Here is a 26,300-nt window from a genome sequence, read left to right as displayed (position 1 = left end):
GCATTTCTTTTCTACCCAAATGCTACACAATATGAAGACTCAATATGTTCCATTATCACTATGTTTACTGAAAAGCCACCTATACATACCATAGCCCCGGTAATGACATTAATAGTAATTTATAATATAAAAAAAATATATATAACCACATACAAACCAAACATATTTAATAAAAATAGACTCAGCCAGTATTGTTTGGTACAACCTTATTTCCTAATATATGTCATTGCTGTGACTGTGACAGTGAAAGATTTAGATTTTTGGTAGCCACAGCAGAAGTTAAATTAACTGGTTTATCCTTTAGATCCAATTACTGTAACTCAAGGTTAAAATAGCAATGCAAGGCTACTGAATCTCATTAGCTCTAGTTCCAAGGCCTCCTTATAAACATGGCTGGGTAATTGCCTCCATCAAACTCAAAAAAAATTGGTTTAAAAAAAAAAACCTGTATTAGTAACAGATGTAGATTAGATCCCGAGGACAATAGAAAGCTGTTCGGCCATTCAAAGATAATCCTAGACTTTCTATCAGACCCACATAGTTAAAAGGAGAACATTAGACAGGATTCCCTAGAAAGTGAGTACATGTTCCTACGCAAGAATCCTGAATCCTCCCTATTGGTCAATACAGAAATCCAGTAGAACAGCAGAAATGTCAGAGATCTTTACCTTATATACTTATCTATCTATCTATCTATCTATCTGTTATGTGCTAGGGATTATCCAGGAAACTACTTTTGCTGCACCTTATAAAAGTTAAATAGTGGAGTGATAAGTCCAACATTTATTTACACGATTAACCTGAGTCATACACTTTTCTTACATACGGTCACTTTTTATTGGCAGTGTTTATTGTGAGCACTTAAGTATATTGAGACGGTAATTAAATAGCTACAAGCCTGGTGAATTACAGCTATGGATCTTCTAGGTGGGACCATTCTAGTCGTAAAGCATGTTTACAGGTTCTTGGCATCAGTTCTTGAAATGTGTGACTTGAGGCCAGCCTATGAGTATAGGAAAATAGAATTGAAGTCCAAACAGGGAAATTAGGAATGAGCAGGTCATTCCAAGTCCAAATTCCTACATGAACTTTAATATGATATGTACATTATGCATACATACATACAAATGCATATGTAGCAAAGAAGTAAGCACTTGTGAACCTTATTTGAAGTTAAATTCAAATGCCTTTGTTCATGCATATTAGCAAGACATCAAGACATATTGATGTTTCAGTCTTCATTGGACATCAAAATTATTACAGTTAGGTATGTATGAAGTCCAAATGGTCTCCGCAAGCAATCAGAGCATGTCTTCGGATAGGCCTGAATGCTATGTTGAGAACATAAGGTCTAACATTATGACCATATGCTGAATTCTTGATGACCCATTCTTTGATGACCCATTCTATATAGCTTTCGTAAAATACTGGCAGATTATAAACAAACTGTCACCCAAGTTTAGCTACATTTCGTAAAGGCAAGCACATGCCTCCCAAAATTGGAAGGGTATATAATTGGCACCTGTGGGGGTGGACTGTAGTGGGGGCATGTCAGTGACACAAATGTAGTTATGGTAGGGTGTGGAACTGCACTCTATCCCTGTAAGCAGTATGTAGCTGGGTGCAACTCAGACAGTCTCAGTACCAGAGACCAAAATGCTGAATAACAAAATAGAAAAGTCGAGGCACTCCAAGGTACAAATCAGGCAATTTTATTGAACCCACTCCATCGCAATGTTTCAACCTACACGGTCTTTGTCTTGACAATATTACTATAGTTACTTTATTAGTGTTATCTGCAAGCTGATTTAATATTGTATATTATATTGTGTAATATTTGTAATATTCTATTCTCTTTTAAACAAATAATCACCCGACATCAACAGAATAAAATTGCTTAGATAGAACAGTTACAAGGACAATTTGTTTTGGTTACTCAAATTATTAAAAAAAAAGTAGACCATACCCTAAAAATATCTAAGAAAAGTCAAATAACTTAAAACACTGAAGAATGCTAATAGACCATCTTGTTTTCTGCCAACCCATTACACATTTTTCCACTCTGGATGCATTCAGATTCTCTTGATGTTTATTTTGTCTTAAGAATAATATTTGCCAGACACAATCATTTGTTTTGCTCTAATTCCATTAGCGGTCAAGACAAAGACCGTGTAGGTCGAAACGTTGCGATGGAGTGGGTTCAATAAAATTGCCTGATTTGTACCTTGGAGTGCCTCGACTTTTCTATTTTGTTAGTGACACAAATGTAAGCACTGATAACTCACATGAACCAAAAAAAGGGATCCCTCATTGACAGCAATCCAAAAATTAAGGTATAGAACAAGAAATGTCACATCTTCCTAGTGATTTTTAAGCTATGTTTGCATGTCTTATATGTGAAAGCTAAGTATTGTGTCCATTTGATTAGTAAATATGCAACAGCTTCTAACGTAGAACTATGTTAAGGCATGTGTTGCTGCAGTTCTGGATTCTTTGCCTCATATTAGTAGGCAGAAAATGCATGTTTTGCTCAAAGCAAAGGTATGGTGAGATTGTGCAGCCACATTCTAATCACACTTTTTCACATTCCTGAAAGCATCCAATTGCCTTACTTAAATCTTTCCTCTTCCAATCATAAGAGCGTTGCTTTTGTTGAAAGGTTATAACGTGTTTTTTTGTTGTTGTTGGTTTTTTTTTTTTTTAAATGTCTGTCATGTTTGCTTAAATATGACAAAATTATTCAACCCCCATTGGAAATCAGTTTTTTTGGGGTCAAAATTTACAGACTTCCAGCCATTAGCAATGAACAAATCAAACAAAAGCAATTGAAAAAGCTCAACATGACGAATGCTTCAAATGTTTTCCCCAAATTCAACTGAAAATACAACCTTTAATGACTTCTCCAGTCTCAGAATTATTCAACCCCTTCATGGCAGGCATTTTTAGCACTTAGTACAGCACCCTTTTGCTGTTATGACATGCTGCAACATGATGCATAGCCAGACACTAGCTTCTGACAGAGTTCCTGAGGAATTTTAGCCCATTGCTCATGAGCAATGACCTCCAGTTCAGTAAAATTCTTGGGTTTGCTTGCTGCAACCTCCTTCTTTAAATCCCACCAGAGATTTTCTATGGGTTCAAGTCAGGTGACGGTGATGGCCACTGTAGAATTTTGCAGGTCTTCTTCTGCAACCAATCTTTGGTGGAATTTGAGATATGCTTGGGATCATTGTCTTGTTGGAAAGTCCATTGATGCCCAAGCTTTGAGCTTCCTCACAGATGGCATGACATTTTCTCTAGGATTTTGCTAGGATTTCCTGATATTTCAATGAATTCATCGTGCTTTCCACATGCTGCAGGTTTTCAGTGCTAGAGGATGCAAAGCAGCCCCTGAAGCATCATTGAGTCACCACCATTCCTAACTGTTCTTTTCAGCATATGCTTCATTCTTCTTCCTCCAGACATAGCGCTGATCCAATGGGTCAAAAAGTCCCAGTTCTGTTTCATTGCTCCATAGAACGGAATCCCAAAACTTCTGTGGCCTATTTATATGATTCTGAGCATATTGGAGCCAACTTCTCTTGTGCTTTTGGGTCAGTAGTGGTGTACATCTTGGAGTTATGGCATGGAAACCTTCTGCGTTTAGTACACACCTTACTGTGCTCATAGAAATATCAGTGCCTGTTGCCACTAAGCCTTGCTGCAGGTTTTTTGCAGTCACTGAAGGATTTTTCACAGCCATTGATAGCTTCTTTTTTTTCTGCCCCTTCCAGGTAGTATAACCACTTTTCCTTTAACTTTGAACTTGCAAACTATGCTTCCAACGGTGTCTCTGGGAACATTTAGTGTCTTTGCTATATTTTTGTATTCTGTTTCTTGCATGTGAAGAGCGATTATCTCTTCTCTTAACTTTCTGGACCATGCTTTTGACTTTTAAGCCATATTTCTAACATGCAGTCAAATGTGACACTTAACAAACCCCTAGCCATTTCAGTTATTTCAAGTGTTCCAACTCAAGCACACCTGGTGCAACTAATGAAGCCCTTGGTTGGTTGCATCAGTTATGATTGAGATAACACCTGTTTTGCATATTTTGTGATGTTGTGAGGGATTCTATTCAGGGGTTGAATAATTTTGTGACTGGAAATGTCATTATACGTTGTATTTTCAGTTGAATTTGGGGAAACCACTTGAAACATTCAATGTGTTGAGCTATTTCAATTGCTTTTTTTTATTTGTTCATTACAAACACCTGAAAGTCTGAAAATGTTGACAATAAATTTGATTTTTAATGGGGGTTGAATCATTTTGATCACAACTGTACATGTTGATCGGAATACTCATTACCTCTACACATTGATGGTTGAACCTACCATTATTATCCAGTGGTCTCAACTAGAGCCAATATTGCTGGCTCTTTAAAGAGTAAGTTTGACCAGTATTTGTGTATATATAAAAAATATAAAACATAATACACTATGAGACATTTTCTCCTAGTTCCCAAGTTGTAATTTTGAATTACCCATCAAGGATGGTAATGCCTATTATTTTATTTTTGAGGTTCACTTTTACCTTTTGAGGTATTTTATGTTTTTGTGATTATTTAGAGATAAATAAGGTGATGTAACTGCACCACCATTTCCCTTAACGCCAATCCCCTATTTATAAATGTTTTTGTTTTAATGGGAAGTACTGCCGTGAAAATGTCACTGAAATTAAATAGGGTATGTCTAACCAACTTTGAACTTCCATACTGTTGGGCTTCAATCCCTGTTATTATCTGGGAAAAGATTGGATGACCCTGGTTGTAGAACACTTGTAATACATTACAACCATATGTGGAAGGCGCTAATGGAATTAGAGCAAAACAAATGATTGTGTCTGGCAAATATTATTCTTAAGACAAAATAAACATCAAGAGAATCTGAATGCATCCAGAGTGGAAAAATGTGTAATGGGTTGGCAGAATACAAGATGGTCTATTAGCATTCTTCGATGTTTTAAGTTATTTGACTTTTCTTAGATATTTTTAGGGTATGGTCTACTTTTTTTTTTTAATAATTTGAGTAACCAAAACAAAATGTCCTTGTAACTGTTCTATCTAAGCAATTTTATTCTGTTGATGTCGGGTGATTATTTGTTTAAAAGAGAATAGAATATTACAAATATTACACAATATAATATACAATATTAAATCAGTTTGCAGATAACACTAATAAAGTAACTATAGTAATATTGTAATTGTAGTAATAATAAGGGCTGCTCCATCATAGACTCTTGTTTATATATCAGATATCTTCCTTCCTCCGGACCTGACACTGTTACCTGAGGTTTCAAGGCAAATAATTACACTATTTGCTAATTTGTGAAAAACTAACTAATACATCCTTCATGTAAACTCTGCACGAGTTTTCTTGTAAAATGGTCAATTTGTTATAAAACTGACCTTTAACGATCTACACAACCTGTGTGGTGACATTCTGTCATCAAACTAACATGGTGACCAGGGGTCATGTGATCAAGTTCATGTAGATCTTTCTTACAGGGGGATAAGCTTTACTTTGATATGGTAAGTAGGTAATTCAATACCTTTACAAGTCAGGAGAGAGCCACTCCCCCCACTATCCTCATTTCTCTCTGTTCCTTCTTGGCTGTGCTACTGAGCAGATGTGCAGACGCCATGTGCTATCTTGGTGAACCATGTTATACTCTGTTGCTTCCTTTTCTTCCTTGGTGGATGTGATGTTGGACTTGCAGCAGTGAGCCATTACTAGATGTGAAGGCCTAACCGTGGGTGAGATCAAACGTGTGGGGAAGGGGATTACTATATAGATAGATAGATTTAAAAGGGTTGTTGCTCCGTGGGTCTGGGCTGTGTGTGTTTGTGATACATTTATAGTATTGTGTTGTCGTCTTCTAAATAAATACCTTTTAATGTAGACGAACCTTGTGTAATAATTTATATTAATTTGGTGATACACCACAACCTGTGACTCAGTTACTCGATGGACATTCCCTGCTCCCAATATTGCCAATCAGTCCCTTTCATCAGCATATTCATTGTAATGGAAGGTACCAAGAATCGAGAAAACAACACTCACTGCTAAACCTTTTGCCATTTTGCTTCAACTCTGCAAGAATCTATCCATTAAAATATTTAGAAAGAATAAATTATTTGGATAACACCAAGTCGGTTACTCCTTAACGTAAAGGGATACTCTAATAACCAAAACAGCCATTGTTAAACAAAGCAGTTTTGGTGTATAGATCATGCTTCTGCAGTCTTGCTGATCAACTCTCTGCAGTTTAGAAGTTAAAGGATCACTATAGGGTCAGGAACACAAACATGTATTCCTGACCCTATAGTGTTAAAACCACCACCTAGCCCCCCTGGGCTCCACATGCCTCCATAAATATAGCAAAATCTTACTGTATTCAAGCCTGAAGCTGTAACTCTGCATGCTGTTTGACTCAGAAAAACAAGCAGTGTGCTGACATCATCAGAAGTGGTGGCATGATCCAATCACAATGCTTCCCCATAGGATTGGCTGAGACAGACAAAGATGCAGATCAGGGGCAGAGCCAGCACAATTCAAACACAACCCTGGCCAATCAGCATTTCCTCATAGAGATACATTGAATCAACAAATCTCTATGAGGAAAGTTCAGTGTCTGCATGCAGAGGGAGGAGATACTGAATGTTTAGATGCATTTTAGGCAGCCATGACCCAGGGAGGATCTCTAACAGCCATCTGAGGAGTCTGAGGAGTGGCCAGTGAAGTTATCACTTGGCTGTAATGTAAACACTGCATTTTCTCTGAAAAGACAGTGTATACAGCAAAAAGCCTGAAGGTAACGATTCTACTCACCAGAACAAATTCAATAAGCTGTAGTTGTTCTGGTGATTATAGTGTCCCTTTAAATCACGTTTCTTTCTGTTTATGCTGCTCTGGCCACACATCCCATGGCTGTGACTGACACAGCCTGCATTAATAAAAAAAAATGAAGCAAATTGAGAACCCATTGTGTTTACTTTAGAAGTTCTTATCTTTTGCTCTGTTAATTTACATTTAATCACATACCTCATTTTCAGGTTTAATATCCCTAAATTCAGAGCTGTCATTATTGATTCCATGTATAGTAATATAACCCGCAATGTTCAGTAATTGATGCTGTACATCTACAGTTGCCATATACGCCATATTTTCCTGGACACACATAGTTTGATCATGTTGATAGGCAGTACATTAAAATGATGCCGTGCTGTACATAGAATTAATATGTTGCATGATTCCTCATTGATGAATGACTGCCTGTAGCATTTGACTTCTATATGTTACAGGGCAGATTTCATATATGTTGGTTGCTCATCCATATAAAAAGTGTCCTGGAAAACATGATAGATGTTGCATCACAATGTGCAGCATATATTTTATAATTTGTTGATTATTAGTGTTTTCACTAAAGTGAGAATTCAAAGTTAATTTCAAATTTAAGGTCAAATTAGCCAAATTGGCCCAATTGTCGAAGTAAGCTATGCGCTCAGTTCGGCTAGTCTGGCCTTAAGTTATCAAATTCACTTTGAATTCTCCAGGAGGCTCAACTGATTAGTTCACTAAAATGCAGAGTATTATGATAACCAAAGCCCCCTAAAAAGGTTTACATTGATATAGAGAAGAATTGATTTAAAACTGGTATGAACCATTGGCTTAGCATGTAAGATATACAATTCTCTAATTTGAAAACTTTAAAACATTTATCCCATTACAAACAGCACTCGAATGTAATTATATGAAGCATATTAGCACTTAAGCTGCTCAGGAAAACCGAACATGTCCACTTCCTTTTGTTTTGGGTGAAGCGATGCCATATTGATGAAACATTTTGGAAACTAACCAAAACTTAAATTGAAACTTTCAGTACAGCTGCATTCTATCAGGCTGCATTGTGTGTCAGATGCTTGCAAAATGATTTCCTAAATAGAGACACATGTTTTCTTTTCTTCTTCAAATGACTAAAAACTAAGGTGAAACTTTAAACTTTTTTTAAAATCCTTTTACATTACAGATTTAAGATAATTAGCATACTGTTTGCCTTTACCTTTTGTGAATGAAAAGCCTATGGCTGGGTGTCTAATAACTACGGCTTCACAAATCCTGCTGGACCCCAACCCCTATCATTCTCTGCAAACCAACAGCTAGAGGTGAAATATGCTTGTTGTAGTCCAGGAACTTTTGCTGCACACAGTTTAGCAATTCTGGTCCATATTTAATACAATTACTGTTAATGCATAATGTATTAATGTTAAAGGGACGCACTGGAACCCTAGAGCACTTCCCTAAAGCCCTGAAGCAGGGGTGTACCTAGAGCATTTGGCACCCAGGGCGGATCCTGTGCTTGGCACCCCTTCACGCGCTAACCCCACAAAAAAAAAAAAAAAACCTGTAAAAAATGTTAAAGGTTTTCTTTTTTTTTTTTTTACAATTTGTAAACTTTGCAAAACTGCTGTCAGCCCCTCCTACAAAACCCTTGTCCTGCCCCGCCCCTCCTATAAAACCCCTGTCCTGCCCCTTTCTACAAATCCTGTACTGACCCGTCTACAAAACCCCAGCAACCCCGTTCCACAAATCCCCTGCTTATCCCCCCTTATAAAGACTTCTGTCCCAATACAAAACCCCTGCCCCCTTCTACAAAATCCCAGCAGCCCCACACACACATTTACAGTCAGACTGTCACACACTGAGTTACAGGCAGACACAGGGCTGAAATCAGAAATTTTAGGGCCCCTGACACAGCTCAAGATCTGGGCCCCCGGGGCCAGCCCCGAGTCCGCCCACAAGGATGAAGTGTGTGTGTGTGTGTATAGTGGATGCGGTATGTGTGTCATGGATGCAGTGTGTATAGTGGATGTAGAATGTGTATAGTGGATGCGGTATGTGTGTCATGGATACAGTGTGTATAGTGGATGCAGTATGTGTGTCATGGATGCAGTGTATATAGTGGATGCAGATTGTACGTTTTGTGTAATGTTTGTATGCATGCATTAGATGCAGTGTGTGTGTGTAGTGAATGCAGGTGTGTGTGTATAGTGAATGCAGAGTGTGTGTTTTTGTAGTGGATGTAGTGTGTTTGTAGTGAATGTAGTGTGTTTGTAGTGAGTGAAACGTGTGTATAGTGAATGTAGTGTGTGTGTGTGTGTGTGTGTGTGTAGTGCAGAGTGTGTTTAGTGAATGTAGTGTTTGTAGTGAGTGCAGAGTGCAGAGTGTATTGTGAATGTAGTGAAGAGTGTATAGTGAATGTAGTGTGTGTGTAGAGCAAAGTGTGGTTAGTGAATGTAGTGTGTGTGTGTGTAGTGCAGAGTGTGTTTAGTAAATGTAGTGTTTGTAGTGAGTGCAGAGTGTTTTAGTGAATGTAGTGTATGTGTAGTGCAGAGTGTGTTTAGTGAATGTAGTGCAGAGTGTGTTTAGTGAATGTAGTGCAGAGTGTGTTAGTGAATGTAGTGTGTGTGTAGTGCAGAGTGTGTTAGTGAATGTAGTGTGTGTGTAGTGCAGAGTGTGTTTAGTGAATGTAGTGTGTGTGTAGTGCAGAGTGTGTTGAGTGAATGTAGTGTGTGTGTAGTGCAGAGTGTGCTTGTAAGGATTCAGTGTGTGTGTAATATAGGGGGAGGGGAGTATTATTTTATTTATTTGTGTATATTTCAATTTTATTCCCCCCTCCCTGGTTCTTACCGTGCCAGGGAGGGGGGAGATCGCATTTCCTGTTGATCCAGTGGCATGGTGGAGGGAGCCAGCCGCGGTACATTGAAGAGGGGGCCCAGCAGCAAACATTGTCTTCCTTTTCAGCTCCTCTCTGACTAAATCTCACGAGACAGGCCTGCGTGCTGTGCGGAGCGTTGCCATAGTAACCCGTGGCAACGCTCTGGCAGCCGCAGGGTGCAGGAAAGTTAGACAGAGAGCAGCTGGAAAGGAGGACAGAGTTTGCTGCTGGGCCCCCTCTTCGTCGTACAGGTAGCAGGGGGCCCTCTGTGCACCTATATATATGTGCTTCTCTATGACAAGCGTTCAGCGTCGACATGCAGAGCATGGAGATGTTGAATGTCAGTGCTGCACATTTTGCAACACTGACACAGGAAGCGCCTAGGTGTTCCTAGGCAGCAATGTAAACACTGCATTTTCTCTGAAAAGGCAGTCTTTGCAGCAAAAACCCTGCAGTGGTAGACTATACTCACCAGAACAACTACATTAAGCTGTATAATATAAATTAAGCTGTAGTTGTTCTGGTAACTATAGTGTCCCTTTATGTTTGTGCGTGCAAAGGGGTAGGGACTGCAGAGGGTGCCGAAAGGAAGGGGCTGTAAAGGGTGTGAGTGGAAGGGGCTGCAGAGGGTACAGGGGGTACAGGGGGGAATAGAGGCTGTAGTGTGTGCAAAGGGTAATAGGAGCTGCAGTGGGAGCAGTTGGGTAGCCCACTAGCCACTACCAAAAGCGAAACCCTACCATTGCGCACAGTGCAGGGGGCAGAAGCTGCAGTGGGAGCAGGGGGGTAGGGGATGCAGTGGGAGCAGGGGGTAGGGGATGCAGTGGGAGCAGGGGGTAGGGGATGCAGTGGGAGCAGGGGGGAAGGGGATGCAGTGGGAGCATGGGGGTAGGGGTGATGGGGATGCAGTGGGAGCAGGGGGGTAGGGGGTGCAGTGGGAGCAGGGGGGTAGGGGGTGCAGTGGGAGCAAGGGGGTAGGGGATGCAGTGGGAGCAAAGGGGGGTAGGAGATTCAGTGGGAGCAAGGGGGTAGGGGATGCAGTGGGAGCAGGAGGTAGGGGGGATAGGGGATGCAGTGGGAGCAGGGGGTAGGAGGGATAGGGGATGCAGTGGGAGCAGGGGGGGTAGGGGATGCAGTGGGAGCAAGGGGGTAGGGGATGCAGTGGGATAGGGGGGATAGGGGATGCAGTGGGAGCAGGGGGGTAGGAGGGATAGGGGATGCAGTGGGAGCAAGGGGGTAGGGGATGCAGTGGGAGCAAGGGGGGGTAGGGGCTCCCAAAACCCTCCCAAACCTTACCTCTCTGGTGGTCCTCTTCTGAAGGAACCTCACAATGCTGACACGCTGCCTGTAACACTGCTCAGGGCAGCTCCGCACAGCTCACTCTGCACTGTGACTGGTGATGTCACTTCCTGCAAAACAAGCCGCACGGAGCTGCCCTGAGCAGTTACAGGCAGCTCAGTGAGGCTGTGTTTGGAGACAGGCACACTGAGGGGCAGCCTAGTGGGGTCTTTGGAAGGCCCCTATAGCTGTCCCTCAGTGTGCCCTGCACGGAGGAGATAATTAGTAGCAGCAGGGGCCCGCGGACAGCTATGTGGGCCCCTTGCTGAGTGCAGGCTGGCTGGGGAGATTGTTTAACTCCCCAGCTCAGCCATTACTTACTGAAGCAGTATGTGGGGCTCGGGGCCCCCCAGGACCGCCGGGCCCATGACAACTGTTATGGTTGTCATGCCCTGATGGCGGCCCTGGGCAGACAGTCACACACAGTTACAGGCAGACAGTCACCTGCACACAGTCACACATGCAGTCACAGACAGTCATGCACACAGTCACAGGCAGACAGTCACACACATACACACACAGTTACAGGCAGACAGTTTCACACACACACACACATACACACACGCACACACACACACACACACACACAGTTACAGGCATACAGTTACACACAGACGGTCTCACACACACACATACACACACATACACACACACACACAGTTACAGGCATACAGTTACACACAGACGGTCTCACACACACACATACACACATACACACACACAGTTACAGGCATACAGTTACACACAGTCAGTCTCACACACACACATACACACACGAATGGATACCGGCCAAGACACATATTTCCCTGGGACTATTTTGGGCTAGAGTCTCATGTCTAGCCAGTCAAAACTTTCACACGATGGCATTCCCGTTCTACCAAACCGATCTGAGTGATTCTTGGATATGTTGGACACAGATAAGGGCTATCAGGTAATGTGCTTTTTTGTGAGGTTCCCAGGTATAGTTGGGGGACTTTTGGGGTACAGGATATTTTGTGTGTTTTTTTGTGCCTGAGAGAATTCAATTATAGGAGTTTACTCAGGCAATTATCTATCAGGCACAAGGGATCTTGAAATTGAAACCCCTGCATTTTCTGTATGTGAAACCCCTTGCATGGGACTGGGCATAAAAGCTGTGTATGTGTCAATAAAATTCAGTTATACCCTCAGAACTGTGTGTCGTCAAGTTGCTGGGGAGTTGGTGAGAGATCCTTGGATTATTTTACTTGTTTCTGAGTGTATTTTGGAGTAACCAGTGGATGAGAGTCCCTGCTAGGACAAGGGCTCTGCTACAATAAGCAACTGAACACCCATGATGAAAAGAATAGTACCCCAAAAATGCTCATCGATTGCATTCCAATTTTACCACATGACAGGAGGCTTCATATTTGCATATCTTTCTTTACTGAAAACTCCAGCAGCATAGAAACAGTAACAACCAATCAGAGAAAAGATATGGTGCCCATAAAAGGCCCTGTCTATGACATCACTTCCTCTTTCTTTGCTGCTCCAGCCTCAAGCAGGTCAGAGTATTTTTTACCTCTCTAATATTCTTATTTGTTTGTACTTTACTATCATTATTGTACTTGATTTTTCTATTTCCTTGTACTTTGTATTCCCCTGGCTGCCTAGCCTGTCTCCCTGTTCCCCCATTCTCTGTGTGCCTCCTGCATTTACTTGGTAGTGTTTGCCTTTAATCCCTGTTTCTGTTTCTGGCGGTCCGCGGGCGTCGCGGCTGCAATCCGTGCCGCGCTCGCCGCGAGGACCTGCCCTGCGGACACTACTGGGGACTGTGTGGGGACGGGTGGAGGCTGTCTTTGCTGTTTTTCTCACCCTGACTATCTATAACCTGTCCCTTTTTCCTTCCCTTATTCAGTTCCCCTGCCTCATCGGATTTGTTATCTTTATTGATTTATTGTGCTTGTATATATCGGCCCGGCGGTCCGCGGGCGTCACGGCTGTCCGTGCCGCGTTCACCGCGCGGACCTGCACTCGTTACATACAGGGGGCTGGGTGGGGACGGGTGGGGGGTAGCCGGGGTTGAGTTCTCCTTTTTTGCCGCGTTTTTTCCGGCCCGCTCGCGGCCGCGAGCGGGTAGTTCTTGTTCACACGGCCGGCGGCCATCTTGGATCTCGCGGCTCGCGAGACCCGCGACGGCCGCCCTACCTTCACACACGGCGGTCTGGGAATCACCCGACCGCCGCAGCGAACTTGGGGGATTGCCCTCAGGGCAATTTTTCTCCCCTAACTGCATCTATCTCTGGCAGTTGGATTACACTGAGTAAATAACCCTTGCAGAGCAGGGTGAACAAGCAGGCAGTATGAGGCTTTAGAGAACATACTGTATACCTTTTTATTGTGGCTCATAAACATATTGCCTTTTTAAGCACCTTAAAATATTCTCTGTATGTTTGTATGTTTGTTTTTAGTCTTATAGTAATTAAATAAACTTAATTATTGGCATAATTCTAACAAGTTATGACTTATGAATGGATGTAAACTATCATTGGTTCATTATCTGCCCTTATACTGAGCATACTACTTAAAGGGTCCCTGCAGGGCAATATGAAATATTACATCACCCCTCAGGGGATTTGGCAATACTATACCCTCCAAAGGGAAGATCATATTAGTTACCCTACACAGGGTCATATTATATTCATGTACCCAAGGGTGCAAGCTGATGTGGGTGTCCTCTGGGTATTTTTTCATGGCACACCACCTGGGGTGACCCCCCAGATATGCATGCAAGGTCATTCATAGACCATTACATTGATGTGGGTGTCCTCTGGGTATTTTTCATGGCACACCACCTGGGGTGACCCCCCAGATATGCATGCAAGGTCACTCATAGACCATTACGTTGATGTGGATGCCCTCTGGGTATTTTTCATGGCACACCACCTGGGGTGACCCCCCAGATATGCATGCAAGGTCATTCATAGACCATTACGTTGATGTGGGTGTCCTCTGGATTACCACGGCACGCCACCCGGGGTGAACCCCGATGGAATACAGGAAGTCCTATGCCTCAACTTTATCACTGATTACTGCATACATATATGGATGTTTAAACACTGCCTGGCAGTTTTTACATTAAAGCAACAGTACCACCTTGCTGGATACGATTTGCAGGCAGGATCATGAGTGAACTGAGTGTATTGCGGAGTACCCTTCACAGGGATACATATCTGTACAGTTACTGTACCTGGCGTACATATTGAACGTGGGTGTCCTCTGAGTAAATTTTCATGGCACACCACCTGGGGTGACCCCCAGACATGCATGCAATACTTGGTAGGTGCCAACAAGTATAATGTGTGTGTCCTCTGGGTTACCATGGCACACCACCTGGGATGACCCCAGTCGAATACACGTGGGCCCTGCGGCTGCAGACCTTATGGAGACAGGCCCCACGCGCTTCTATAATAAGCCTGTATAGTTACATCTGTGCATACAGCTCGGGCGTGCATTTATGAACCCGGCTAACCGGACCAGCACTACCGTTCAATCGCGCCTACGCCACAGCTCCCAATAGCCGGATTAAACTAATGGAGGTGACCCCTCTACACTTGACATGAGTATTTCATACACTCAGACAATCTGATGCAGGCAATTCAAGCCGCTTTACCTGGGTGACCCCCAGTGCTACCAGAAGTCTAGCACCCCTACGTGCTGACCCTCAAACACTACTCCCACTGACTACCACTATTTCCCAACAGGACGAGAACGGGTCATGGAGAACACTCTCAACCCCCTAGGACTTCCAGGCACTGATAAACGACGCAGTAGCGGCCTCAGTGGAGAAGGTTTTCTTGTTATGAGCTCTGCCCCAAACTGCTTGCTGAAGACCTCAGCAGCAGCAAGGTAGCGTGGCCGAGCGGTCTAAGGCGCTGGATTTAGGCTCCAGTCTCTCTGGAGGCGTGGGTTCGAATCCCAACCCCACGACCTTTCATGTCAAAACGGCAAGGGAAGGGCTCCAACCCCCTGCCACTAAGGTCTAAGGCAAGTCGCCCATCGAACAGACCAAGTAGACGGAACACTGGGAATCCGCAACCCTGTCCACCACAATCTTCCGACAAAGAAGACTACTATCCACCACGCAGTTGGACATACTAGATCACTCACACGAAGACAACTCACCGTCTGAGGAAGGGGAACGTGAGAACGACTAGTATTCGGCCCAGAAGCACAAATCCTACTATTTGACGGCGGGAACTTACCCACCACACTAACTTTAGCCCAAACCTCGCTGAAGCAAATCCTCCACACCACTTCGGGGAAAGGTGTTTTTGGGAGGACTGGTCGGTAGCGGAACCGAACCACCAACCGCTTCATCTACTAGCGAGTCAACCTATCACCAAGGGTATCACGCGGTATACAAACGCTTCAGGATGGAGAAAATCAACCTTCTACTAGACCTCCTGAACGATAACGACTGGTTTACACATCTGGGCCCCGAGGACACATACTTGTCAATATCCGCTACCCTAAACTACCTAGTTCTCCTCTGATCCCAGTGATGAGGACTAACACAGCAGTTTACGACTCCGTGGTACCCACAAAGCTACTGAAGCTGGTGAGTGCTCACATCCGCGAGTTTGGACGTGCGATGTCTCGTGTACCTGGAAGACTTGCTGACCCTTTGCGAATCCAGGCTACGTTTGCGGTCAAATTTTACGTTCACGTTCTGGACTCCACGGGTTTTTTGGTAGTACGCAGACAAATCGACTCCCCCATCTGTGTCGGGTCAGTTCCTCGGTTTCGACATCGGCTTGGAGAACTACGTTCCGCGTCGGTCCACGACAAGATCACCCATATACGGATGGATATCGGACACGCTCTAAGGTTGGATACGATTCCTCTCAGAATACTCACCGTATTGTGGGATCCCTCTCCTCCTCTCCTCCTCTCCTCCTCCGTACAATCGATATTCCCTGGCCCACTACACTACAGGGCCATGCAACGACTGCTGACTAGATACGTACACGCCGATGACTCATGCGACCACTGGATCCCACTGTCGGCAGAAGTGAGGACGGAATTCCGATGGTGACTACTTCACTTGCAAACTTGGATCGGCAAATCGATCTTTGACTCTTCCTCCAGATGCGTAGTGGTGGACGAACCCATACAAACGGACCCAACCGCTCTCCACAATGGCAAGGGTGCCTCGATACACACGCACACACAGGATATCGCTCCTGCTCATGACACCCCTCGGACAATGCCAACCGCGGTTCCCGGATCGCCTGGGGGCGTCTCGCGGAGACCCTCTACCACTCCCTACCTTCCCTCTACTTTTGACGGGACCTCAAGGGGAAGCCCACTCATTTGTCATGGAAGGACGACTGGCACTAGTGGACTGGACGATTTCAGGGCCGCCTGAAATGTCCACGACCTATTGCACCAACTAAGACCTCTGATGGGACTCAGGCTCCCGGCACCAGGAAATGCTATATTTCTGCCTGATCGGCCTGGAGTGTTTGGTGGGTGGAAAGGGATTCCGATCCCTTTACCGCACCTGCCCCACCGATCCTTATCTATCTGTCACACCTGGTCTCGTTGGGGCGGTCATATCGATCCCTCAACGTGATCGGATCCACCATATCGGTGGCGCACGTTCCGGTACAGGGCGGACCTGTAGGTCAAGATCTACTGGTTTGTCGACTAATACGGGGTGCCGAATTATCGAGACCCGGCACCCAAGTATTCACACCTCTGGCAGGTGGATGTGGTGCTGTGATTCCTTGGGGAATAGCAGGACAATCCTTGTTTGTCACTGAAACAACTTTCAGCCAAACTAGCCCTCTTGTTATGCCTCGTCTTATTTAGACGGGTGACGGACGTTAGGGCTTTCGATATGGATGTTTTTTCTTTATCACACCAGACGGGATTACCTTTACCATATCGAGACGAACTAAGTCCAGTTCATCTTCAGTGTCATACCCATACTTGGTGTCAGACACCAAACTAGGTGTGGTCGGAACGCTAATGGGGTATACCGAAATCATTCCCCCTTCGTATTCATGCGACGGGTCTAATCCTGACTTCTGATGTGGAACCTCATGGAGAGGTGTCTACCGCTACACTGGCCAGATGGATCCGCTGGCTATTGCATCTAGCGGGCGTCGAACCTTTGTTTCGGAACCCACTCGGTCAAGGGAGAGGTGGACCCACAAGTCCTTTTCGGCCGACGCTTCCCTAACCGACATTATACGATGCATGGTTTGAGCGCGAGAGGGTACGTTTAGAACGCTCTATTTCGGCAAACATCTCATACTTCCTTCACACTGGTCAATTCTAAGCTTTAAAAATGCAAATATGAAGCCTCCTGTCATGTGGTAAAATTGAAGATTATACTAGCTTTAGTGTACTAATAATCTTAATTTTAGTAATGACAGGAGGCGAATATTTCCCACCCTATAGGATCCCTCCCATGTTTTCTCGTGTTGAACTGAATTTACCCTTTATGTTCAGGAAGGTAAGTACGTTATGGTTGTATGTTTGCTACTTAGATATGTGGCTTGAGAGACTTGTATAGGTTGAATTATTAGACATGTACCTTGAATTATGTTGTGTTTTATAGATTCTTAAATATCATTGCTTTAGAATTAATATATATTGATATGTTACTCTTTCTAGTATCCATTGGTATATCAGATTCTTAATGTTTATTGTATGCGGACAAGCTACCACGCCAGAGTCCTTTCACCTTTTTCTTTTCCTTACAGCGTGAACGTCTTCTCATCAAGACAAAGACTCACCTTCCATAACTCTACATCACGGAACTACTGGAGTTGATTATTCTAATATGTTGTGGAACTGTTGACGTAATATGATTATGTTTATTGTTGATATTTATTGTTTCGCTTCAAAGAAAGAGGAAGTGATGTCATAGACAGGGCCTTTTATGGGCACCATATCTTTTCTCTGATTGGTTGTTACTGTTTCTATGCTGCTGGAGTTTTCAGTAAAGAAAGATATGCAAATATTCGCCTCCTGTCATTACTAAAATTAAGATTATTAGTACACTAAAGCTAGTATAATCTTCAATTTCAAACATCAAAACTTGTTATAGTGAGAAATTTCCCAAAATGAAAAGAGGTTTTCAGCAGCCTCTTCAGTTTTTTTTCATAATTTTCAAAATGTAGAGGCTGTGAATGACCTATTGCTTTACATTCCACAGGGGGGCTTGAAAATAGCAGAGAGAGAGAGAGGAATGGGGACCATGGATTGGGCAAATATCAGTCAAAATCTCAGTGAAAAGAAAACATCTCGGTGTGGGTTCGTTTTGCAGACCTTGCCAGAATGACAAAACTAGATGGAATTAAACTACTGTATTTTCTTTGGAGATAAACACCAAAAACGCGTCACTTTGGAATGTGAACAAGAACATAGCAACTTTGAACATTTGTAAATGGAATTGGCAAGTCCTCAGAATGAAACCTAGACCAAGTACACTTTTGATTTATTGTTGAGATAATTGAGAAATCTTTGTCTTTCTTAATTTAAGAATAGCTGCATTACATGTCATTTCAACAACACCCAGCACAACATGTGCATCCAAAACATGTTCGTTCTTTTTTAAGATATATAAATGATTTGTTTTAATAGCACAAATCAAATGTGAGACGCAGAAGTCTATTTTGCATTGTTTTTTTTTTTCACAACATTGAGAATAAAATTGACAATGCGTGGACTCTAATCCAAGCAAAGGATTGAGAAATATGTGTCCCATCCTGCTGAGATTTGTGGGTGTTAGAATCCCTGGCAACAGCTTGTAATTGCAGTTTCCACAATTTATTTCTATCCCTTTCGTAATTTGTGAGAAAAGGATATGTGGAGAAAGATATAGATTGCCGCTGTCTCCCCAGCTCCTCTCTGGCATAACAGTCATGGGAGAGAAGCTGAATTAAGGACAGTAATTGTAACTCCCACCAATTTTGGGCAAGCCATGGTATGCATCTCCAAATAATGCTTTAAGATATATGAAAACCTAGTCCTAACCCTAGCCTTATAGTAATTTAAAAAAGCATGTAATATAAACTATACAAAACACTAAAATGTGTATTAATGGAAAATAACGCCATATTTCTATAATTTTGACAACAGCTGTAAAAAAAACCACATGCAAAAACAGACCATAAACACAAGTCTTTATTCTTATTTAAATTGATAAAGTTTAACGTAAGTTGTTTTTCTGTATTTAGTGATGAATTAACATTTGGTAGAAGTTTGCTGAATCGTAATGTGTTCACACAGCTCCGAAATATAATTGGATTGACGAGCCATAACGTAACAATGGAAAAGCATTAATGTTCACAGTATTTACTAATACTTTAATACTTTTATTGATTGGTCGCCTGGCAGCATTTAAACAGCAGGTAGGCTTTTCTAACACCATATAATATCCTGTGAACGAATATTTCCTTCCAAGAGGTAAATCTGCAAGAAGTATCACATTGTACGCGTAGGAAATAGTTTTATAATCAGATTTCCTTTTTTTAATAAATATGGTGTTGCATTCTTCCTTGGTATGCCATTATCTTGAAAGCCGTTTGGCTAATGCGCAAACATTTGGACTTTAGATAGGGAATTAGTATTTTTTTTTTTTTTAAATGTATTTTAGACAAAAACGGAAAAAGACGTGATTTACTGTATAAGTTTCATGTTATATGAGAAATAAACCTGAGATAGGAACCCTGGCCAAAAAACACAAACAGGAAACTACAAGTGTGTAAAATGTGGCATTTTCTACAGAAAGTGTCAGCCTACGAACGCCAAAAAACATAATTTTTTTCTCCTATGGCAGCTTTCCATACTTTAAAAGTTGTTGCTCCCTCCTGTAGCAAAGTAAGTCTTTTGAAAAGAGGAACGCTAAGCCTTTTGAGTATGAGATAGTCTCAAAGCAGCAGTCAGATGGTAGTTGAGGCTGAAGAAATTATTAAGCTGTCTAACATATGTGCGCACATGCCGAATGCAAACATATATGGATTAACCTTTTAAGTGCTGGAGAGAAATTATCATTGAAATGAAATAGTTCATAAGCCATAGTGTATATTGTATGAATGTGAGTTCTGTATGGGATTAGCTATTGTGCCCCAACAATAAATGATTGATTACCAAAAGCTGTGATTAATGTTGGCTATTCTCCTAAAACTTTTTGCAAGCAGTTTAAAACATTAGTTGTTAATGTATCATTTGATACTGAAATACTAAAATCAAATAAATCCCAAAGCCGTTCAACTGGCCCTCTGATTGAACCAGCATTGAGAAATGTGTTGCAATAAACATATTTAAGATTCACGGAGGGTTAGGGTAACTTCAGTATTTCACGTGAGTTAGGGTCATGTAAACTTACATTGCAAGTTTTATATTCACTGCTTTGGGAAGAATATGAGCAGGATAAGTGTGGGGGTTATTTATTAAACAAGCAGTTGCTGCATCCAATTGAGTTTACAATAATAGTGTTTATTCGCTACCTGTGGCAAACTTTATAAAATGAGTTGGATTCTGAAGTCAGAAAAACTTCTGAGCAAAACACCACTGCTAGTATATGCTTTTTCCCTGCTTAAAAGGGACACTATAGTCACCAGCACAACTAAAGTTTAATGTAGTTGTTCTGGTGAGTATTGTCAGTCCCTGTAGGCTTTTTGCTGTAAACACTGCCTTTTCAGAGAAAAGGCGGTGTTTACACTGTTCCCTGGGGACACCTCCAGTGGCCAATAAAGGTGCTTCCTGGGTGCTGCACTGACATTCAGCATCTCCACGCTCTGCAAGGAGACACTGAACTTTCCCCAAAGAGATGCATTTATTAAAAAAATTGAACCGTCACTTCCAGAAAAGTGACATTTCCATGTACCTTCACCCCATTAAATGCTATTGTAATGCGGTGGATAGTGCAATGGAGTTAAGTAAAACATGTATTTACCTCGGCTGCACTTCTGTGTGCACATGCATGCTCGGAAATCTATCTAAAAAATTCTGTATTAACATGCACGCTCAGAATTTTCTATCAGAGTACTGTACTTGTGCATGGACATCATGAGGGTTTGCGAAAATATATACCTGGGCTTGGCCAGCAAAGTATGCATCTTAAAATGTAAAAAAAGAAAAAATATATTTTCAAACATTTTTTAGTTAGCCACTTGTCAAGCTAAAAGTGAAGAAGTGACAGTGACATTGAAGAAGTGACATCCCTCTTTAACATGATGTACTCAGAGACAGTAAGAGAACAACAACAGTTACATTATAGGGTGGCAGGGCAAAGAAACTGAGCTAAGGCGGTATATGGCTGTCCACTAGGTAGTGCTGTGTTTTTACATACAGGTTCTAAACTGATCTGTAACTGAATGCTGCACTTGCTTTTCACAGTGGCGGCCATTATACTAAAGAAACCCTTTGTGACTGTATTGCCACAGGGCCTCGTCTGTTTGTAATCTGCCCATGCTAGCATTGAATTGCCCTTATAGGTTGTATAAAAACTTCAAATGCCAAATTATTAGGATGTCTATCTGAATAGGAACTTTAAGAGTCTAAGACTTATTATAGTTCTTCAGGGGTTAAAGATGAGGTGATCTAAAACATGGATTCCAAATAGGTAGACCCCCTAGATTTTTTTTTTTTTTTAAACTACAGCTTCCGTGATGCTTTGTCCATCTAAAGGCATTCTTAAGGCATGCAAAGCACCATGGGAGTTGTAGTTCTACAACATCTGGGGATCTACCTTTTGGGCACCCCTGATCTAGAACATATGTTTATAGGAAGGATCATGTGAATATGCATAACAAAAGGGAACCTATTCATAATAAATACCATTTGGCTCTTTATGTCCTCTGTGAAAAAAACAACAAAACCCCAAAAACGACGGATTGTTTTTATACCATTGATCTTTCTTCTTTTTTTCAATACTGCATATTTATGCAATCAAAGAGCAGTCTGGAGTCCTGATATCACTGCATGGCCTGGAGTGTTATGATATCTGTTTTTATATTCATCCATCTGCTCTCACTCATCAATTCAACTGCTCTTATTGACTTACCACAACAGATTTATTACACGAGTATTGTGCTTAGTACTTCATTTATCTATTTTTTCTTTCTTTCTTTTTTTTTTTTAGAATATTTTTTTAACCAAAAGACACCATTGAGCTTTCCACTCTTTCCAAGTACATCCTAGTACACATGAACAATACAATAGAGTTCTAGTTAAGGCTGCACGTAAAATAGACATGAATAAAATGGTTAAACACTAGCAGTTGTTGCAATCTTGGTTTGAATATAGAGGCAGAACAGTTTCTTTCAGATATTTCATGTGGAACCTATAATGCTGTTCGGAGCTGGCGTGAGACGCATCCTTTCTGGGTTAGTGCGGAAAAGTTAATCTGTTAGCCAATGTCAACCTTTTAACACACATGTGACAACAAAGTAGATGCCAGATCATCATTTAGAGACCGAGCAGTAGATTGCAATCAACCTTTTGGCGAGTTCAGAATGCCTCTAATATGACTTTCTGCATCACCAGGAAAGTCCCATATGAGGCAAGATTTGCCTGTCAAGTACTTTGGTTGGTTGGTTGGTTGGTTGACTTGGAAGCCAACCAATCATAGCAATATGTCTGTCAACTAAAAGCAATAGCTGCCCAGTCACTAGATATATATATACTTTTTTAACCCAATATATGAGGAGGACATACAGGAGGTTTGCTATATACTTTTATTTCATTGTTTTTTTTTATTTTTTTATAAACTATTATCTCTTTTTAGCAATCTGGGCCCATATTTTAACATTCAGATCCAGATTTAAGCCATGCAGTCAGGCTGAAATACAAATGTAAATCAAGCTCTTATGGGGTTGTTTTTCAAAATCTGGACATTTATGAGTCTTATAAACAATGTCCAAATTAAGACTTTAATAGTGAATAGCTTTTACTAGTGTTTAGGGAAAGTTATACCTATTATAAATAGCACCACAAGAACATACAAAGAAAATGTTGATAATAGTTTTAAGCCCTCTATCTGACACACAAGCGTTTCTGTTTAATTCTGGCGATTTCTTAACAATAGTTTAAATAATTAAACATACACAGCCTGGCATATGTCAGTAATGCCATAACTGTAAAGAACAAACAAAGACAAATGAAAAAAGTCTGTCCCACATTCCCAAAGGTGGAAAATAAAGATTGAAGCACAAGTGCTGCAATACTAAAAGCAATATTCGGAGATATAGACAACAACGAACACAACAATAAAACATTGGATTCTGCTTCAGTGATCTACATAGAAAGATGTTGTTTAGGTAAAGAGCTGCTGTATATTTCAGCCAACTTTAAGGTTAAATGGCTTTCATTTAAGGCACAGCCTCTCTCATTATGACTTGGGAATCTCTAGATATGTCATGACCTGCAAATGAGGAATTCCCAGGGCAATGCGGTTCTGTTAATAAAATAATTTGAAGACAATTGAAAAGTAACTCTCTGTGGAGCAAATGCTAAATGTCTAACAGCTGTGCTTGTCAATTATTTGGAAATGAAACATACCAAACCTTCAATATATATATATATAACAGTACACCCATATTCTTGTCATCTCGTTATAACCTAATCATATCAGTTGTCTCGGTTCCTTGAGCCTTGATAATATTAAACAAACATTTGGAATACTGTGTTCTCCAAAAATGCAGCCTGCTCTTTTTAATGTTCACTAAAACACCATACTATACCATAGCAGACAGACACGCTAATATTAGACGGAATCAGCACACAGTTTGACAAAGTAAATCACAAACATTTATTGATTATTTATTGATTAATCAGTTAGTTATTGCAAGCTTCCAACTATTGGCTGGGAAAAAAATCGGTTTACATTTTGCATATTGGTTTGTAATTACACTAAAACTTCCTATTTAGCCAACGCGATACAAATGCATATAAAACATGCTGGTAAATGAGTAATGCACACTTCACAAACCTGTGGTTCCAAAACTGGATCAATCAGAGGAAGACTGCCACCGTTTGGCAGTTTGGGAGATTGGGGTCATTATAGTTAAAGCACCAGGGGGTCATTATAGTTAAAGCACTTTAAGCACCATAACCACTACAGCCGCTTGTGTTTATAGTGGCAATAACCCCTTGCTGCTGTCCTCTGTTTCTGTGACAAACCACTGTCAAGCTTTTTGACACAAACATAGTGTCCCCCAGACGCCCATGGCCCAGCTCCACAAATATTGGAATTGTAGAAGCTCCACATCTGCATTAGCAATACTAAATCTGTCCACATTTACACAGCCATCATTGACCAAGTGCATCAATAACATGCTCAGCCAATAACTGCCATCCAAGTCAGGACACAATTAATATGTGTAATGTGGGAGTGAGTTGGCAATTTAGCAAGCCAGGGGCAAGGCTTGGGTCTACCAGGGACTCTTAGATTGTATAAAACTACTCAAAATGGTTTGATTCCATGCTAATATTTCACATCTTGTGTAAGATATTACATTATAATGGATACATAGAAACATAGAAACATAGAATGTGACGGCAGATAAGAACCATTTGGCCCATCTAGTCTGCCCAATTTTTTTTAAATACCATGTAAAAGACAAAAGAAAGAGCAAAACAATGAAAATTTTGTGAATATGAATATGCTTTGTTATATTTTAGCTTTGCATCTCATGTTTTTAATAAAATTTTATTGAAAGAACTAGTAGTGAATGACATCAAGTGACATCATGTGAGCTGAACTAACTTCCCGTTTTAGAAATGTTGGGGGATTAGGTTTATTTGAGCTTCATATAAATTCCTTCTATGTTTTACTTGCATGGTTCATTTACTATATACTTGACTTTATTTGTATTTAGGGTTTTTTTTGTGGGTTTTTTTTTAATATTTTTTTTTTTATTTTTTTTTTTATTTTTTACTTTGTTTTCCTAAAACTAAATAATATAATCTAGTTATTCTGTCTAATAACACCAGATAATTAAATTACTCTTTCCGACATACATTACTTATGTCGGTTAATGTTGTATATATTATACATTATATACTATATACTGTATATACTATATACTTTGTAAAATGTTGATTTTGTTTATTTTATACTTAATATGATTTTCAATAAGGTATCTTTGATTTTTGATTGTACGCATTTTGTCTCTATGTGTCCCTCTGAAATGCGATCATTTAAGGTAAATAGTTATCAAGACAAAGCAAGTGCACTTCTGGGGAAAAGTGCAATTACCAATAAAAGGTTCCTCCAAATTTTAAACATGCCATAATTGCTAATGCTTCAGGTTTGACTTGCCAAAAAGCACTAAACTGCTGATCCACTAGATGGCACTGTGACAAAATTAAAAAAAAACTTTCCACCCACACTACATGGAACACAAACATAATTAAACAACTTTGGATGAGATTTCACACATACCCTTTAAAATCAAGATTTTTTCATTACAGTTTAATCGTAAAACATATACTAAAGAATGCTGTGCCGTTGTTCCTTTACAGACTAATTTTCAAATTAATGCAGTGCTTTTTATTTCTGCAAATACATGGTGAAATGCAATTCAGCTGCCTATTATATTATATTTTACTGAATAAAATAAATGTAAATCACATTGTAGCTTTCAGCGTCTGCATCATGGACTTTCTGGTAAGTGGCATATTTAATAAAGACAAATGTGTAATCTGTGTTATTTTATTGGTAGTTTTCACAGATTATTTATTGTCACACATAGCGTGCAGTCAGAATAATGCAATATTCAGTGTAACAATTTGAGGGATGGGTAGAAAGTTTATTCCCTACAATTTCTAAAAAAAAAAAAAAAATGAACCCATGGTACAAATGAGATATTGAGATTATCTTAAAAGAACTTTGAAAGGGCCTTGTAAGTCCCCCATGCCACTCATACATTTTGTCTTCCACATAGCTATTAGAGCCACTTCTTCAAGGTCATTGTGACCTTGCAGCTCATAGGAAAGAATTGAGTGCAATTATTTTTTATGAGAAGCATTTGGATGTGCATGCGGATCAGTCACCAATGCCAATTTGGATGCGCATCAGTCACCAATGCTTCTCTATGGGGAGTATTGACTTGGGCCATCAGCTTGAGAGCCAGGTGACGTTTTGGGAGGAGAAACGGATGGCAGTGCCAAAGGAGTAAAAAGTTGAGTAGCTCGGGTTTTTACTCCAATTTGGGGGGGAGGGG

At 41.0% G+C, this 26,300-nt stretch overlaps 1 protein-coding gene and 1 non-coding gene across 2 annotated transcripts in view; one reads left to right on the top strand and one right to left on the bottom strand.

Annotated features, from left to right (window-relative positions):
• The window catches only part of COL26A1 (collagen type XXVI alpha 1 chain), a 374,102-nt gene that overhangs the window by 112,695 nt on the left and 235,107 nt on the right, over positions 1–26,300 (bottom strand). The gene's annotated exons all lie outside the window — the stretch shown is intronic.
• TRNAL-UAG (transfer RNA leucine (anticodon UAG)) lies at positions 14,961–15,045 on the top strand. The gene has a single exon. It is a non-coding gene; the product is annotated as a tRNA-Leu (tRNA).

The sequence above is a fragment of the Pelobates fuscus genome, chromosome 1 (assembly GCF_036172605.1).
Source record: "Pelobates fuscus isolate aPelFus1 chromosome 1, aPelFus1.pri, whole genome shotgun sequence".
NCBI lineage: Eukaryota > Metazoa > Chordata > Amphibia > Anura > Pelobatidae > Pelobates > Pelobates fuscus.
Note: the sequence above shows the minus strand (reverse complement) of the source record. Positions and strands in the feature narration are given on the sequence as shown.